The sequence below is a fragment of the Adiantum capillus-veneris genome, chromosome 22 (assembly GCF_014529385.1).
Source record: "Adiantum capillus-veneris isolate H3 chromosome 22, ASM1452938v2, whole genome shotgun sequence".
NCBI lineage: Eukaryota > Viridiplantae > Streptophyta > Polypodiopsida > Polypodiales > Pteridaceae > Adiantum > Adiantum capillus-veneris.
In genome coordinates, this window is record NC_140952.1 from 145,959,287 (window position 1) to 145,978,958 (window position 19,672).

A 19,672-nucleotide genomic window follows, 5' to 3' on the forward strand; every position below is an offset into this window, starting at 1 on the left:
ATGGAGCCTAGCATCTTGGAGACATGGTGCAGCTTGCTTCTCGTCATGTTTCAATGGAGCCTATCTTGGACAAATGGTGGAGCATCCTTCTCCATGTTTCAATGGAGCCTAGCTTGGACAAGTGGTGGACCTCTGCTTCTCTCTCTGTTTCAATAGAGTTAGCTTGGACAAGTGGTGGACCTTGGAACCAAATCCCCATGTAAAACCTATCATGGTCACTCCAAGTGGTAAGAGAGAATAACCTTTAAGATATAGACTTATAGGTTGGACAAGTGGTGGACCTTAACACCCACATATTCTTAATATAATGACATAGAGTGGAAAAGTGGTGAATCTTGAGACACAACCACTCATGCTACTAGCGATAATAGCTTGGACAAGTGGTGGTACTTGAATGTAAACCCCCCATGTACAAAATATCGTGGGTTTAAGGTATTTCGATGAAGCCTAGCATCTTGGAGACATGGTGCAGCTTGCTTCTCTTCATGTTTCAATGGAGTCTATCTTGGACAAATAGTGGAGCATCCTTCTCTCCATGTTTCAATGGACCCTAGCTTGGACAAGTGGTGGACCTTTGTTGATCTCTATGATTCAATAGAGTTAGCTTGGACAAGTGCTGGACCTTGGAACCAAACCCCAATGTAAAACCTATCATGGTCACTCCAAGTGGTGAGAAAGAATAACCTTTAAGATATAGCCTTATAGGTTGGACAAGTGGTGGACCTTAATACCCAAATATTCTTAATATAATGACATAGAGTGAAAAAGTGGTGAATCTTGAGATAAAACCACTCATGCTAACTAGCGTTATAGCTTGGACAACTGGTGGACCTTGAAGGTAAACCCCCCATTTTTCAATAGACTTAGCTTCGACAAATGGTGGAGCATCGTTCTCTCCATGTTTCAATGGAGCCTAGCTTGGACAAGTGGTCGACCTTTGTTTCTCTCTATGTTTCAATAGAGTTAGCTTGGACAAGTGGTGGAACTTGGAACCAAACCCCCATGTAAAACCTATCATGGTCACTCCAAGTGGGAAGAAAGAATAACCTTTAAGATGTAGCCTTATAGGTTGGACAAGTGGTGGTCCTTAACACCCACATATTCTTAATAAAAGTGGTGAATCTTGAGACCAAACCACTCAGGCTACTAGCAATAATAGCTTAGACAAGTGGTCGACCTTGAATGTAAATCCCTCATCTACAAAATATCATGGGTTTAATGTATTTCGATGGAGCGTACCATCTTGGAGACATGGTGCAGCTTGCTTCTCGTCATGTTTCAATGGAGCCTATCTTGGACAAATGGTGGAGCATCCTTCTCTCCATGTTTCAATGGAACCTAGTTTGGACAAGTGGTGGACCTTTGTTTCTCTTTATGTTTCAATAGAGTTAGCTTGGACAAGTGGTGGACCTTGGAACCAAACCCCCATGTAAAACCTATCATGGTCACTCCAAGTCGTGAGAAAGAATAACCTTTAAGATGTAGCCTTATAGGTTTGACAAGTGGTGCACCTTAGTACCCAGATATTCTTAATAAAAGTGGTGAATCTTGAGACCAAACCACTCAGGCTACTAGCAATAATTGCTTGGACAAGTGGTGGACCTTGAATGTAAACCCCTCATCTACGAAATATCGTGGGTTTAATGTATGTTGATGGAGCCTAGCATCTTGGAGACATGGTGCAGCTTGCTTCTCGTCATGTGTCAATGGAGCCTATCTTGAACAAATGGTGGACCATCCTTCTCTCCATGTTTCAATGGAGCCTAGCTTGGACAAGTGGTGGACCTTTGCTTCTCTCTATAATTCAATAGAGTTAGCTTGGACAAGTGGTGGACCTTGGAACCAAACCCCCATGTAAAACCTATCATGGTCACTCCAAGTGGTAAGAAAGAATAACCTTTAAGATGTAGCCTTATAGGTTGGACAAGTGGTGGACCTTAACACCCACATATTCTTAATATAATGACATAGAGTGGAAAAGTGGTGAATCTTGAGACCAAACCACTCAGGCTACTACCAATAATAGCTTGGACAAGTGTTGGACCTTGAATGTAAACCCCTCATCTACGACATATCGTGAGTTTAATGTTTTTCGATGGAGCCTAGCATCTTGGAGACATGGTGAAGCTTGCTTCTTGTCATGTTTCTGTGAGGTCCCCACCCCGTTGTATGAAACAACGGATCTGATGGTAAACCTGGTGGCCACTAGATCTATAGCGGAAGCAAACAAAATGGTTCGGGGTTCGACTAGCGGACGATCTCGCATCACAAAGTGAGTCGAGTTCGAGCCTACTAGCAAGGAGATCTAGCTCCACCTCGCAGGGGAAGCGTACTTAAACTATCTAGCGATCCTATGACCCACCTTCCAAGAGGAGAGAAGCCTCGAGTTCCTTTTTCCCCATGTTTCAGAGGCAGTACTCTCGAGAATTCCCCGCTCTAGGGGGCAATGAGATTACTAATATCGAGTAAGCACTATTGGGGGACAGAGAGTTCCCGACCAATCGGGACCCCATCTCGTAGGCATTGGCAACCTGAGCCAAGCCCCCACTTTCCACCCCCACACTCACACTTCCTCGTGTGACATACTTACTACCACATAGGTGTTCAACAAAAATATTCCTTGCTTAATTCTGAATCACATGGTTCGTTTTTAAAACAGCCCTTCAACCAGTATTGCAAACAACAACCAAGACAGAATTCTAGTAAAAAAATTCTACTCAAACTTATTCATAAAAATTCCAATGTCCTGGAGGTACAACATCCTCCCTCCAGCGAGAGTTTATTCCTCCCGTTGTCGCCTAGCTGCCCATACAACTAGGTATGTCCACCGCATTGGAAGAAAGCAGTATGGACACTCACCGCATTGAAAGCAAAAAACAATCGTGGGTTCCACCGCATAGAAAAGCCAAGTCGTGGGTATCCACCGCATAAAAAGCAAGTCGTTGGATTCAAGAGCCTAACGAGGAACTCTGCCCCCTGTGATCAGTAGGGGGGTCATGACTGATTCAACATTGGGAAATAAAATGAACATGTCGAGCTAAATTTTCCCTAGCAAACATTCTTTCACTCTTGCAAACAGCATACCCATCATCATTTCTTTCCTACTTTATACTTAAATGTACTATGCATTCAATGCCGAGGTTTCTGTCGGATTTCTCCAACATGTTCGGGGTATGTTCATTCCTAACTAATCGTATGCATGTTAATTAAAACAACTTGAATAGAAATTGGCCTACCTCTTCCATTTTCCTCGTCATAGCCCGTGAGTTGGCCGGTATTGCTGTCCATGGGAGCCTTCCCCTTCCCGTTGACATGCTCGTTCCTGCTTCGCGATCATGGCACCACGAAGCGCGTCCTCTTAACCGGGGCCATTTCTCACTACTTTAAATGATTAGCTTGGAGAAAGAGCTAAGGTTCACAGCATCATAACAGTCCAAAGGGTAGATTTGTGATCAATTAATCCCTCCTATATGGAGTCTCTAGATTTCTTCCATAAAGCAATCATTAAGGATGGCACATAATCCTATGGGAAAACCGGCTCTAAGATAATTATTCAGTTACATGATTAAGAATAATTAGGATTTCACTATTGGAATTAACCAGAGAATTGGATTAAGTATGATTAAACTATTTCCTAGAGTTAGATGATGCAGATTTACCCTATGCTTATGTGTGAGGAAAACCAATATCTTAGAGACTTATTGACGGAATTAATTTCTCTTTATTACGTCTTAATGCATAAGAGATATGAATTCAATTAAGCTACATGTTAATGAGTGATTACAATAGTGATTCTCTTTCATCTATTCAATTTGCAAAAATACTAGCTTACCGATTAATTACTATGCTATTCTAGAGAGAGAAGCTTTGATAATTATGCTCTAACATTAATCGAGAGTGAAGAATGGCTGATAATTCAGTATGGAATGATGATTACAAATAGAGTACGAATAAGGAGAATTAGAGAGTAGTCATAGAGATTTTTGACTAGGAATAAGCATAATAGACAAGGGATTTAGATGGTAGAGAAAAAGATTCACAGATGGCATTAATTAAACTGTTGTTACCGTGATTAAGAGCTGGTAATCTTCTCGATTTTCTTGAACTAATCGTGCCTCTTGAGATGAAAATTCGGCAGTAGCACTCCCTCTAGTTCTTCCTCTTCAATTGGTGTGTGATTCGGCAGCAACCTAACCAATGTATGTGGGTGTGAGTGTAGGCACTGTGTTGTGTGTGATCATAAGTCTGTGTTGTGTGTGAGTGTGTGTGTGTGTGTATGCAGGTCTTTAATTAGGTTCCTAAAGGTTGAAAATCGATCTGGGTTGCTAAATGCATCTGGGCTTCTCCAGTTAAGCTGGCAAGTCAGTTCTCTGCCCACCAAGTGTCAGGTTGGCTTGGTTAACTGGTTCTGAGACTTGAGTTGCAGGTTGGCAGCTTTCCCAGACCCCACAAGCAAGAGGGCGCCCCCTAGCTGCTTAAAGCTGATCTGAGTGGCCTGGGACTGTTCCCACACAGTCCGGGCCTCGGTGCCTCCCCGGACATTTTTTAGGAAATTTGGTTCTAGGCTAAAACGGGTTACGAATCGGAATTCTTGATGCTGTAAATTGCCAATGAGCTCTAACTAAGGCCATATTCCGAGTACTGCCATATTTAGCAGGCCCCACAGGGGGGTCCGAAAATGCATTTTTTTCTTTTCGGGGTATGGGTGCAGATTTCGAGACGGTCGAGACTGGACTGGTTCGGAGTGACCAAAAAACTTACTATTTTTGGAATTTATCAAAAAAATTATTTTAATTCACATTTTGAAGCTTTATAACATTCTAAACATCATGGCACTGACAGAATTGGAAAAAACTGCTAAAAATAGTAACCTATTCCATGTATTTCATTTAGTGGTACAAGGGTGCTCTTGTGAGTTCGGGTCAGAGACCTTACAGTTTCAATGGAGCCTATCTTGACAAATGGTGGAGCATCCTTCTCTCCATGTTTCAATGGAGCCTAGCTTGGACAAGTGGTGGACCTTTGCTTCTCTCTATGTTTCAATAGAGTTAGCTTGGACAAGTGGTGGACCTTGGAACCAAACCCCCATGTAAAACCTATCATGGTCACTCCAAGTGGAAGAAAGAATAACCTTTAAGATATAGCCTTATAGGTTGGACAAGTGGTGGACCTTAACACCCACATATTCTTAATATAATGACATAGAGTGGAAAAGTGGTGAATCTTGAGACAAAACCACTCATGCTACTAGCATAATAGCTTGGACAAGTGGTGGACCTTGAATGTAAACCCCCATCTACGAAATATCTGGGTTTAAGGTATTTCGATGGAGCCTAGCATCTTGGAGACATGGTGCAGCTTGCTTCTCTCATGTTTCAATGGAGCCTATCTTGGACAAATGGTGGAGCATCCTTCTCTCCATGTTTCAATGGACCCTAGCTTGGACAAGTGGTGGACCTTTGCTTCTCTCTATGTTTCAATAGAGTTAGCTTGGACAAGTGGTGGACCTTGGAACCAACCCCCATGTAAAACCTATCATGGTCACTCCAAGTGGTGAGAAAGAATAACCTTTAAATATAGCCTTATAGGTTGGACAAGTGGTGGACCTTAACACCCAAATATTCTTAATAAATGACATAGAGTGAAAAAGTGGTGAATTTTGAGACAAAACCACTCATGCTACTAGCGATAATAGCTTGGACAAGTGGTGAACTTGAACGTAAACCCCCATGTTTCAATAGACTTAGCTTCGACAAATGGTGGAGCATCGTTCTCTCCATGTTTCAATGGAGCCTAGCTTGGACAAGTAGTGGACCTTTGTTTCTCTCTATGTTTCAATAGAGTTAGCTTGGACAAGTGGTGGACCTTGGAACCAAACCCCATGTAAAACCTATCATGGTCACTCCAAGTGGTGAGAAAGAATAACCTTAAGATATAGCCTTATAGGTTGGACAAGTGGTGGACCTTAACACCCACATATTCTTAATATAATGACATAGAGTGGAAAAGTGGTGAATCTTGAGACCAAACCACTCAGGCTACTAGCAATAATAGCTTGGACAAGTGGTGGACCTTGAATGTAAACCCCCCATCTACGAAATATCGTGGGTTTAATGTATTTCGATGGAGCCTAGCATCTTGGAGACATGGTGCACCTTGCTTCTCGTCATGTTTCAATGGAGCCTATCTTGGACAAATGGTGGAGCATCCTTCTCTCCATGTTTCAATGGACCTAGCTTGGACAAGTGGTGGACCTTTGCTTCTCTCTATGTTTCAATAGAGTTAGCTTGGACAAGTGGTGGACCTTGGAACCAAACCCCATGTAAAACCTATCATGGTCACTCCAAGTGGTAAGAAAGAATAACCTTTAAGATATAGCCTTATAGGTTGGACAAGTGGTGGACCTTAAACCCACATATTCTTAATATAATGACATAGAGTGAAAAGTGATGAATCTTGAGACAAACCACTCATCTACTAGCGGTTAATAGCTTGGACAAGTGGTGGATCTTGAACGTATAACCCCCATGTTTCAATGGAACTAGCTTCGGAAATGGTGGAGCATCCTTCTCTCATGTTTCAATGGAGCCTAGCTTGGACAAGTGGTGGACCTTTGCTTCTCTCTATGTTTCAATAGAGTTAGCTTGGACAAGTGGTGGACCTTGGAACCAAACCCCCATGTAAAACCTATCATGGTCACTCCAAGTGGTAAGAAAGAATAACCTTTAAGATGTAGCCTTATAGGTTGGACAAGTGGTGGACCTTAACACCCACATATTCTTAATATAATGACATAGAGTGGAAAAGTGGTGAATCTTGAGACCAAACCACTCAGGCTACTACCAATAATAGCTTGGACAAGTGGTGGACCTTGAATGTAAACCCCTCATCTACGACATATCATGGGTTTAATGTTTTTCGATGGAGCCTAGCATCTTGGAGACATGGTGCACCTTGCTTCTCGTCATGTTTCAATGGAGCCTATCTTGGACAAATGGTGGAGCATCCTTCTCTCCATGTTTCAATGGACCCTAGCTTGCACAAGTGGTGGACCTTTGCTTTCTCTCTGTTTCAATAGAGTTAGCTTGGACAAGTGGTGGACCTTGGAACCAAACCCCCATGTAAAACCTATCATGGTCACTCCAAGTTTAAGAAGAATACCTTTAAGATATAGACTTATAGGTTGGACAAGTGGTGGACCTTGAATGTAAAACCCCCATCTACGAAATTCGTGGGTTTAAGGTATTCGATGGAGCCTAGCAATCTTGGAGACATGGTGCACCTTGCTTCTCTTCATGTTTCAATGGAGCCTATCTTGGACAAATGGTGGAGCATCCTTCTCTCCATGTTTCAATGGACCCTAGCTTGGACAAGTGGTGGACCTTTGCTTCTCTCTATGTTTCAATAGAGTTAGCTTGGACAAGTGGTGGACCTTGGAACCAAACCCCCATGTAAAACCTATCATGGTCACTCCAAGTGGTGAGAAAAATAACCTTTAAGATGTAGCCTTATAGGTTGGACAAGTGGTGGACCTTAAACCCAGATATTCTTAATATAATGACATAGAGTGGAAAAGTGGTGAATCTTGAGACCAAACCACTCATGCTACTAGCAATAATAGCTTGGACAAGTGGTGGACCTTGAATGTAAACCCCCATCTACGAAATATCGTGGGTTTAAGGTATTTCAATGGAGCCTAGCATCTTGGAGACATGGTGCAGCTTGCTTCTTTCATGTTTCAATGGAGCCTATCTTGGACAAATGGTGGAGTGGAGCATCCTTCTCTCCATGTTTCAATGGAGCCTAGCTTGGACAAGTGGTGGACCTTTGCTTCTCTCTATGTTTCAATAGAGTTAGCTTGGACAAGTGGTGGACCTTGGAACCAAACCCCCATGTAAAACCTATCATGGTCACTCCAAGTGGTGAGAAAGAATAACCTTTAAGATATAGCCTTATAGGTTGGACAAGTGGTGGACCTTAACACCAGATATTCTTAATATAATGACATAGAGTGGAAAAGTGGTGAATCTTGAGACCAAACCACTCATGCTACTAGAGATAATAGCTTGGACAAGTGGTGGACCTTGAATGTAAACCCCCATCTACGAAATATCGTGGGTTTAAGGTATTTCGATGGAGCCTAGCATCTTGGAGACATGGTGCACCTTGCTTCTCTTCATGTTTCAATGGAGCCTATCTTGGACAAATGGTGGAGCATCCTTCTCTCCATGTTTCAATGGACCCTAGCTTGACAAGTGGTGGACCTTTGCTTCTCTCTATGTTTCAATAGAGTTAGCTTGGACAAGTGGTGGACCTTGGAACCAAACCCCATGTAAAACCTATCATGGTCACTCCAAGTGTAAGAAAGAATAACCTTTAAGATATAGCCTTATAGGTTGGACAAGTGGTGGACCTTAACACCCAGATATCTTAATATAATGACATAGAGTGATAAAGTGGTGAATCTTGAGACAAAACCACTCATGCTACTAGCGGTAATAGCTTGGACAATGGTGGACCTTGAAATAACCTCCCATGTTTCAATAGACTATCTTCGACAAATGGTGGAGCATCCTTCTCTCCATGTTTCAATGGACCCTAGCTTGGACAAGTGGTGGACCTTTGCTTCTCTCTATGTTTCAATAGAGTTAGCTTGGACAAGTGGTGGAACTTGAAACCAAACCCCCATGTAAAACCTATCATGGTCACTCCAAGTGGTAAGAAAGAATAACCTTTAAGATGTAGCCTTATAGGTTGGACAAGTGGTGGACCTTAACACCCACATATTCTTAATATAATGACATAGAGTGGAAAAGTGGTGAATCTTGAGACCAAACCACTCAGGCTACTACCAATAATAGCTTGGACAAGTGTTGGACCTTGAATGTAAACCCCTCATCTACGACATATCATGGGTTTAATGTTTTTCGATGGAGCCTAGCATCTTGGAGACATGGTGCAGCTTGCTTCTCCTCATGTTTCAATGGAGCCTATCTTGGACAAATGGTGGAGCATCCTTCTCTCCATGTTTCAATGGACCCTAGCTTGGACAAGTGGTGGACCTTTGCTTCTCTCTATGTTTCAATAGAGTTAGCTTGGACAAGTGGTGGACCTTGGAACCAAACCCCCATATAAAACCTATCATGGTCACTCCAAGTGGTAAGAAAGAATAACCTTTAAGATATAGCCTTATAGGTTGGACAAGTGGTGGACCTTGAATGTAAACCCCCATCTACGAAATATGGTGGGTTTAAGGTATTTAGATGGAGCCTAGCATCTTGGAGACATGGTGCACCTTGCTTCTCTTCATGTTTCAATGGAGCCTATCTTGGACAAATGGTGGAGCATCCTTCTCTCCATGTTTCAATGGACCCTAGCTTGGACAAGTGGTGGACCTTTGCTTCTCTCTATGTTTCAATAGAGTTAGCTTGGACAAGTGGTGGACCTTGGAACCAAACCCAATGTAAAACCTATCATGGTCACTCCAAGTGTGAGAAAGAATAACCTTTAAGATATAGTCTTATAGGTTGGACAAGTGGTGGACCTTAACACCCAAATATTCTTAACATAATGACATAGAGTGAAAAAGTGGTGAATCTTGAGACAAAACCACTCATGCTACTAGCGGTAATAGCTTGGAAAGTGGTGGACCTTGAACGTAAACCCCATGTTTCAATAGAGTTAGCTTCGACAAATGGTGGAGCATCCTTCTCTCCATGTTTCAATGGAGCCTAGCTTGGACAAGTGGTGGACCTTTGCTTCTCTCTATGTTTCAATAGAGTTAGCTTGGACAAGTGGTGGACCTTGGAACCAAACCCCCATGTAAAACCTATCATGGTCACTCCAAGTGGTAGAAAGAATAACCTTTAAGATGTAGCCTTATAGGTTGGACAAGTGGTGGACCTTACACCCAAATATTCTTAATATAATGACATAGAGTGGAAAAGTGGTGAATCTTGAGACCAAACCACTCAGGCTACTACCAATAATAGCTTGGACAAGTGTTGGACCTTGAATGTAAACCCCTCATCTACGACATATCATGGGTTTAATGTTTTTCGCTGGAGCTTAGCATGTGCAACTTGCTTCTCGTCATGTTTCAATGGAGCCTATCTTGGACAAATGGTGGAGCATCCTTCTCTCCATGTTTCAATGGAGCCTAGCTTGGACAAGTGGTGGACCTTTGCTTCTCTCTCTGTTTCAATAGAGTTAGCTTGGACAAGTGGTGGAGCTTGGAACCAAACCCCATGTAAAACCTATCATGGTCACTCCAAGTGGTAAGAAAGAATAACCTTTAAGATATAAACTTATAGGTTGGACAAGTGGTGGACCTTAACACCCAGATATTCTTAATATAATGACATAGAGTGGAAAAGTGGTGAATCTTGAGACAAAACCACTCATGCTACTAGGGATAATAGCTTGGACAAGTGGTGGACCTTGAATGTAAACCCCCATGTACAAAATATCTGGGTTTAAGGTATTTCAATGAAGCCTAGCATCTTGGAGACATGGTGCAGCTTGCTTCTCTTCATGTTTCAATGGAGCCTATCTTCCACCAATGGGGGATCATCCTTCTCTAAATGTCTCAATGGAGCCTAGCTTGGACAAGTGGTGGACCTTTGCTTCTCTCTATGTTTCCATAGAGTTAGCTTGGACAAGTGGTGGACCTTTGAACCAAACCCCCATGTAAAACATATCATGGTCATTCCAAGTGGTGAGAAATAATACCCTTTAAGATCTAGCCTTATAGGTTGGACAAGTGGTCGACCTTAAAACCTAGATCTTCTTAATATAACGACATAGAGTGGAAAAGTGGTGAATCTTGAGACCAAACCACTCATGCTACTAAGGATAATAGGTTGGACAAGTGGTGGACCTTGAATGTATACCCCCATGTACGAAATATCATGGGTTTAAGGTATTTCAATGGAGCCTAGCATCTTGGAGACATGGTGCAGCTTGCTTCTCTTCATGTTTCAATGGAGCCTATCTTGGACAAATGGTGGAGCATCCTTCTCTCCATGTTTCAATGGAGCCTAGCTTGGACAAGTGGTGGACCTTTGCTTCTCTCTATGTTTCAATAGATTTAGCTTGGACAAGTGGTGGGCCTTGTAACCAAACTCCCATGTAAAACCTATCATGGTAACTCCAAGTGGTGAGAAAGAATAAAGTTTAAGATATAGCCTTATAGGTTGGACAAGTGGTGGACCTTAGCACCCAGATATTCTTAATATAATGACATAGAGTGGAAAAAGTGGTGAATCTTGAGACCAAACCACTCATGCTACTAGAGATAATAGGTTGGACAAGTGGTGGACCTTGAATGTAAACCCCCCATGTACGAAATATCATGGGTTTAAGGTATTTCAATGGAGATTAGCATCTTGGAGACATGGTGTAGCTTGCTTCTCTTCATGTTTCAATGGAGCGTATCTTGGACAAATGGTGGAGCATCCTTCTCTCCATGTTTCAATGGACCCTAGCTTGGACAAGTGGTGGACCTTTGCTTCTCTCTATGTTTCAATAGAGTTAGCTTGGACAAGTGGTGGACCTTGGAACCAAAACCCCCATGTAAAACCTATCATGGTCACTCCAAGTGGTGAGAAAGAATAACCCTTAAGATATAGCCTTATAGGTTGGACAAGTGGTGGACCTTAACACCCAGATATTCTTAATATAATGACATAGAGTGAAAAAGTGGTGAATCTTGAGACCAAACCACTCATGCTACTAGCGTTAATAGGTTGGACAAGTGGTGGACCTTGAATGTAAACCCCCCATGTTTCAATAGAGTTAGCTTCGACAAATGGTAGAGCATCCTTCTCTCCATGTTTCAATGGAGCCTAGCTTGGACAAGTGGTGGACCTTTGTTTCTCTCTATGTTTCAATAGAGTTAGCTTGGACAAGTGGTGGACCTTGGAACCAAACCCCCATGTAAAACATATCATGGACATTTCAAGTGGTGAGAAATAATACCCTTTAAGATATACCCTTATAGGTTGGACAAGTGGTCGACCTTAACACCAGATCTTCTTAACGTAATGACATAGAGTGGAAAAGTGGTGAATCTTGAGACCAAACCACTCATGCTACTAGAGATAATAGGTTGGACAAGTGGTGGACCTTGAATGTAAACTCCCCATGTACAAAATATCGTGGGTGTAAGGTATTTCAATGGATCTTAGCATCTTGGAGACATGGTGCAGCTTGCTTCTCTTCATGTTTCAATGGAGCCTATCTTGGACAAATGGTGGAGCATCCTTCTCTCCATGTTTCAATGGACCCTAGCTTGGACAAGTGGTGGACCTTTGCTTCTCTCTATGTTTCAATAGAGTTAGCTTGGACAAGTGGTGGACCTTGGAACCAAACCCCCATGTAAAACCTATCATGGTCATTCCAAGTGGTGAGAAAGAATACCCTTTAAGATATAGCCTTATAGGTTGGACAAGTGGTGGACCTTAACACCAGATCTTCTTAATATAATGACATAGAGTGGAAAAGTGGTGAATCTTGAGACCAAACCACTCATGCTACTAGTGATAATAGGTTGGACAAGTGGTGGACCTTGAATGTAAACCCCCCATGTACGAAATATCATGGGTTTAAGATATTTCAATGGAGCCTAGCATTTTGGAGACATGGTGCAGCTTGCTTCTCTTCATGTTTCAATCGAACCTGGCTTGGACAAATGGTGGAGCATCCTTCTCTCCATGTTTCAATGGAGCCTAGCTTGGACAAGTGGTGGACCTTTGATTCTCTCTATGTTTCAATAGAGTTAGCTTGGACAAGTGGTGGACCTTGGAACCAGACCCCTATGTAAAACCTATCATGTGCATTCCAAGTGGTGGTAAATAATACCATTTTAGATATAGCCTTATAGGTTGGACAAGTGGTGGACCTTAACACCCAGATCTTCTTAATATAATGACATAGAGTGGAAAAGTGGTGAATCTTGAGACCAAACCACTCATGCTACTAGGGAGAATAGGTTGGACAAGTGGTGGACCTTGAATTTAAACCCCACATATACAAAATATCATGGGTTTAAGGTATTTCAATGGAGCCTAGCATCTCAAAGACATGGTGCATATTGCTTCTCTTCATGTTTCAATGGAGCCTATTTTGGACAAATGGTGGAGCATCCTTCTCTCCATGTTTCAATGGACCCTAGATTGGACAAGTGGTGGACCTTTGCTTCTCTCTATGTTTCAATATAGTTAGCCTATATTAGACAATTAGTAGACCTCGAATCTCTCCTCTTGTCTAGAGCTGAGCTTGGACAAGTGGTGGACCTTACTTCTCCTTCCCTTAGTTTACTAGCTTAAATGATCACTATGTATACTTGCTTAGATCTAGCTTGAACAAGTGGTGGACCTTGTATTCACACAAACTTAATCCATTACAAAAAAGTATATGTTAAAATAACATTTGGTTTTTTTTGTTTCAGGAAAGATGGCTCCAAAAAAACAGGTTGCAAGGGTTGCTGTCTCAGTTGACTATACTTGCAATGATCTTAGGAAATGGTATTTGGACATACATGGTATAGAGGGTGCACAATTTCATAAGGTGCATCTATTTATTGCCAAAAAGGAGAATGACAGCTTGTTTGAAGATGTTGGACAAGTTGTGGAAGCATCTGTCTCTGTAGTTGATAGTCATCCAGAGGTGGAATGCATTGACATTCTAGTTCCAATGAATCTAGAATTTCAACTATCTCCAGGAGCATATGCATTGGAGCGCATGTCTAGAAACAAAGAAGAGACAATGTTTTCTCGAGGATGGAAGTTTGCAGAATCAAATCCAAATATCACAGCAGATCAACTTCAAAGCTCCATCATTGCCACACTACAACGAAAAAAGGTGAAAGCTTCACGACCACCATCCACAAAGAAGCAAGCAAAAGTGCAGAAAGTAGAAGCTAAGCGAACTAGTTCCATTTTGGATGTAGACAAGGCATCTTTGGCATCCTCATCAACAGAGGGTTCAATGTCAAAGATGAGAATTGTGGATCCAGATGTTTTAGAAGCTGAGGCCATGAAAGGACAAGAAAAAGATACAGGTGGAATGAATAAGTACATAAATTATTTTCCTTTCCAATATAGGGAATTTGATATCCCTATTCAAAATTGTTGGCTTGCTCCTGATCACTATAATGCACGTATTATGGATAAAAAACACGCTGAAAGTGTGTTATTTGGATTTTCACGGAGTACGACCAAGCCTGCAGCATGTGCATATTTGATGCCTGTTCGAAATGCAAAATCAAAGAAGGGGACTCCTTTGGCAGTAGAAGAGGTAGAGGAGCAAAAAATTAAAGATTATCATTATTGGATTCTTGATGGGCAGCATTCAATCTATGCTGCAAAAGTTTTGCTTCACAATGAACAAAACAACAAAGAGATCTTTGAAAGACTGATTAGCGTGTATAAATTTAGAAAGGCTCGCATTGTTGTGAATGCTCCTCCATTTGTTGCAACTGCTATATCTGCCATTGCAAATGAGGAGGCTCAGGCATTGTATGTCAAGCAACCTTACAGCCAAATATTGAGACATTTACGGAGTCAATGGATCTTCTCAGGACGACCACCAAAGGCAGCAAGTGGAATTGCAGAGGGACATGCATCTCGTGCCGGATGGGATGTAAGTTATTTTCTTTGTCTTTTTGATAGTGTTTAATTAACAAATCTTGCTCAATAGTTTAATTATTTCTCTATTTCTTTTTAGGCTTTTCTTCGATTGGCAAGAATGAGTGCAGCAGCAAGTTGGATTGCTAAACAGGCACACATGGTCACGTACTCTGATTTAGTTTATGATTGCTGGATAGAAATCATTGAAAATCTAGAAGAGGAGAATAAGAAACCCCCAACAACTGTATTTAGATACCTTTGTGGCCTTGAGGAATCAGAGGTAAAGACTATTCAAGAAGAGATTAGAGATGAGAAGATTTTACTGTCAAAGAGTGCAAAGGATGGTGATGCAACTGACATGTATGATCGAATCAAGCAGTTGAAGCAAGACAAATTGATTCAAGATGCACTTCTTGAAGGCTTCAACAATTTGAATGAGTCTTCACCATGTAAAGACTGGGAGGAGGTGGTCAAAATGTATAACATCAATGATGTTGTTTATAAAACAATTTTAATGCTATGCGAGGAATGGATCAGATCTAGTTTGACGCGTGGAACAAAGAAAATGGCTTTTCCAGATGGAGCAATAAAATACATGCAATGGGCAATTCACCTTCAAAAGGAGAAAACTGAGCCTAGAGATTTGCCATGGTCAATCTATGTGGTGAGCCTACAAATGGAAGGCAATCTCTACTTGATGCGCCACTTCAATAATAAAGTGCCTATTGGCTTATGTGTTGCCCTTAGTGGTTGTGTTTTTTTAAAAATGTGGTGAATTAACAATGATTTGAGGGTTAAGGTACCTGGACATTGGAATTATTGGATTTGTCTAGATCTTGAGCCGCTTGTGGTCACTAACTTCACAAAATTGCAATGTGCCTTTCACGCCATGGGAGATAATCTGAGCTACCATTGTTGTGGTGCATTGCATCACTTTCCATCAGCTCCTTGCAAAGGAGCAATTCAATTCCTAACAGTTATTGCCTTCTTGGGACAAGGCAATGCATTTGAAGACCTGAGAAGAAGATCAGAGGAACATCCCATGCCAATTGATTGTTCTCTTCTTCAAGTAGCAGATAACGATATGTCAGATTTGCAATATTTGGAGGCCAAAAAAAGAGCTTTGGTCAAGCACTACATTCGTACATATTGTTTTGAAGACCGCAAGCTTGTTGATGTTTTTGGTGATGGCTCCTTGGTTGCACAAGAAGGAATAACAACAGAAAAAAGAAGTTATCTGCTTAATTGATAGTGTGGAGGAGGCAAAAAGCGTGGAGACCATGCTGCTAGACTTTGTTAAGTCTCATGAAGATATAGAAAAATGGGCTGGACTTCAACAATCCACTTCGCAATCAGGCGACATTGTGCCTGTTACAGAGGAGTGCTCTCCACAAAGAGGAGAAGAACAACAACAACACCATCCTCTGTCAATGGAGGACTTTTTGGAAATGGAGACACGTATGTTTTGAGTTTCTTGTGCATGTTAGTGTTTCTTGTTACTGATTTGATACTCTTAATGTTAGATTTTGCTTTATATAGTATTGATTGAGTTTGTATTTTTTATCTCAAGCATTCAAGGTTTGAATGTAAATAGTAAATTACTTGAGTTTTTGAATGGTGGATCTGTAGACTAAAACTATAAACATTTAATACTCACAAAGACTTAATTACTTAAGAGCTTGAACTCAATAAGTTTTGGACCTTTTATCAATACCCCCTTGATATGATACATTAGATCGTAGCATGGTTAAATGGTGATGCTTCATAAATTGAACCTAGCTTAGACAGGTGTTGGAGCCTAAATTTAAACTAACCTTGCTAGAAGGGAGCTTATGTTTGGACTTTGAGAACTAGCATAAGTAATCAATTAGAGCATAGATTAGACATGTGTGGTGGCCGGCCTTAGAGACCAAAATCTTAATGAGCTTGGAAAGGTATTTAAGTACTGCAATTTACTTAGTTTTAGTACTCATTAAATGCATAGCTTGACAAAAGGTGGACCTTACATGGATCCTAATTTCAAGAGGTGTGGTAGACCTTCAAACCAAGCTCATATAGCTTGGACATGTGGTAGACCTTGCATGAAGACTAGTTTAGACAAGTGTGGTACACCTTGTAACCAACACCCATTTGTTATATTAGCTTGGACAAGGGTGGGGACCTTGCTTTTTGTTTCAATGGAGCATATTTTGGACAGTGGTAGACCTTGTTTCTCTCCATGCTTCAATGGAGAGAAACTTTAGCTTGGACAAGTGGTGGACCTTGTTTTTATGTTTTAAAGGAGCATATTTCGGACAAGTGGTAGACATTGTTTCTCTCCATGGTTCAATGGAACCCACCTTAGACAAGTGAAGTACCTTGAAACCAAACCCCCATAATACAACCTACTAAATAGGTTGGAAAATTGGTGGGATATGAAACCATCCATGATAGAGCATAGTATAGGTGAAAAACGTAGTGGTCCTTATATCAATTACCCATGCATAGCTTGGACAAGTGGTGGACCTTGATTCTCTCTATGTTTCAATGGATCCTATCTTGGACTAGAGATATATCTTACTTAGTTCCATGCTTCAATGGATTGTAGCTTGGATAAGGAGTGGAACTTCAAACAAAACTCCACAGCATAGCATATATATTAACAATTCATGGGTTTATAGAGATTTGTCTTGCCTATTTTGGAGAGTTGGTACACCTTTATTCTCCATTCTTCAATGGATCTGAGGTTGGACATAGCGGAGCTGGAGAAGTGGTCAACCTTAAAATGAAACCTCCCATGCTACAACCCATCATAGATCGTATATGTAGTGGACCTTGAAACTCTTTTATGTCCCTAGCTTAGAGAAGCATTGCACTCTTGATTATCTCCATACATGAAGGCAAGGTTGGACAAGTGGTGGACCTTCAAACCAGAATCTCTATGCAATAATAGGCAAGTGGTGGAGCTTGTTTTCTCCATGTTCCAATGGAGCCTAGCTTAGACAAACAATGGAGCTTGCTTCTCTCCATGTTTCAATGGATCCTAGCTTAGAAAAGTGGTGGAGCTTTGCTTCTCTCCATGTTCCAATGGACCATAGCTTAGACAAGTGGTAGACCTTGAAAAACCCCCCCGTATACAACATATTATGGGGTTTTCATGTTTCAATGGCACCTAGCTTGGACAAATGGTAGAGCTTGCTTCTCTTTATGTTTCAATGGATCCAATCTTAGCCAAGTGGTGGACCTTGAAACAAGAATCCCCCCCCCCCATGTACAACGTATTATGGGTTTTGAAAGCACTGGGAGAAAATAATAGCTTTGATAAGTGGTGGACCTTGCTTCTCTCCATGCTTCAATGGAGCCGAGGTTGGACACATGTTGGAGAGAAGATGGTTGCCCATGAAATAAGACCATGCATGCTATAATCAATCATATGTTGTACACATGGTGGACCTTGCAATTGTTTTATATGCCTAACTTGGACAAGTGGAGGACCCTTGATTACCTCCAGATATCAACAACAAGCCAAGTTTGGACAAGTGTAGTACCACCAAACCAGAATCTATATGCTACAATAGAGTATAGGTAGGACACGCATGAACCTTGATATCAAACCATCCATGCTACTAGAGATGATAGGTTTCACATGTGGTGGAACCTTGTATCAATGTTCTATGTGTAGTTTTTGACTAGTGATAGACCTTGAAACTAATCCCTCTAGGCTACAAGAAAAAAGAGATGGATGAGGAGGCTAGACTACTTTTGTTGCATCAATGCATCCCATGTTACCACATATACTATAGGGTTCTTGGATAAGTGTTGGATCTTGTGTCAATGCTCCATGTCTAGCTTGGACAAGTGGTGGACCTTGGTTCTCTCTATGCTTCAAATGGGCAATAGATTGGAGACACAGTGGCCTTTTTTTTCCAATGATTTTATTTTTTGGAAACCTTGGAGGCACCATGTAAGAGGCACTCTAAGTCTTCCATACAATGGACCTATTGGACTATAAAATAATGATATCTTTCTTTGATATTGTCATTATTTTATGCATAATATTTTCTTCTTTTTGCAGACACAAAGGAGTTAAGTGATATAAAAACTAGATGTATTTCACACTATGATTGGCATGAAGATCCTTTTGGGACACCAACTTTTCCTATTCCCAAAGATGTAATTTTCCATATTAACGGTGTGGATTTTGAAGTGCGACTTTCATGTATTGAAGGAGCTGGTTATGGGCTATTTGTGCATACTACCCTGGAAAGTGGTTTGACTATTCTAAACTATGGAGGGCATAAGTATAGATTTCAAGACTGGAAAAAGATATGCAAAATATTTCCAAGAGCTTATAAATATTCTCTTCTAGAGGATCCAAACATAGAAGAAGAGGAAGATCAATCATACATTATTGGTTGTGTAGAAGAAGGAAACGTGTCGGGCTATATAAATAGTTCTCACAGTACAAATGTCTGTCCCAACGTACGCTATACATTTGATCCAAATTTGCCACCTTGGCATAAATGCACCTCTTCACACATCAAGTCAGAAGAATATGGCCATGTATGCATTGAGACTATTTGTCAAGTTGAAGCAGGAGAAGAGTTGTTTGCTGACTATAACTTTACTTGACATTGTAAAGTATTGTACATGGATGGAAATCTCAAGTACATGCATCATTTTCATTTTTCATGGATGAAATCTCAAGTGAATATAACATTTGATTATTGTTTAGTTTATGCTCAACGAGAATCTAGAGTGCTCTTATGCTTTGTGTGTTGTCTAACTTATTTGACTACCTTGGCCATAGAATCTTGATTCTACTCTAGATTTGTGATAAATCTTACCAAAATTTAATCAATGTCTAGGTTGGACAAGTGGTGGGGCTTCAAACATTACTGTCTTAAACAAGTGGAGTTATCTTACTTGAATAAGTGGTGGCCTTTGAATCCAAATCTAAGCCAAATCTCTAATTATTTTCTTGTAGTCTAGGTTGGACATTTGGTGGACCTTGTATCCATGTTTCCTCAACAAGGGTGGCTTTTAGTTTTCACTTTAAGTAC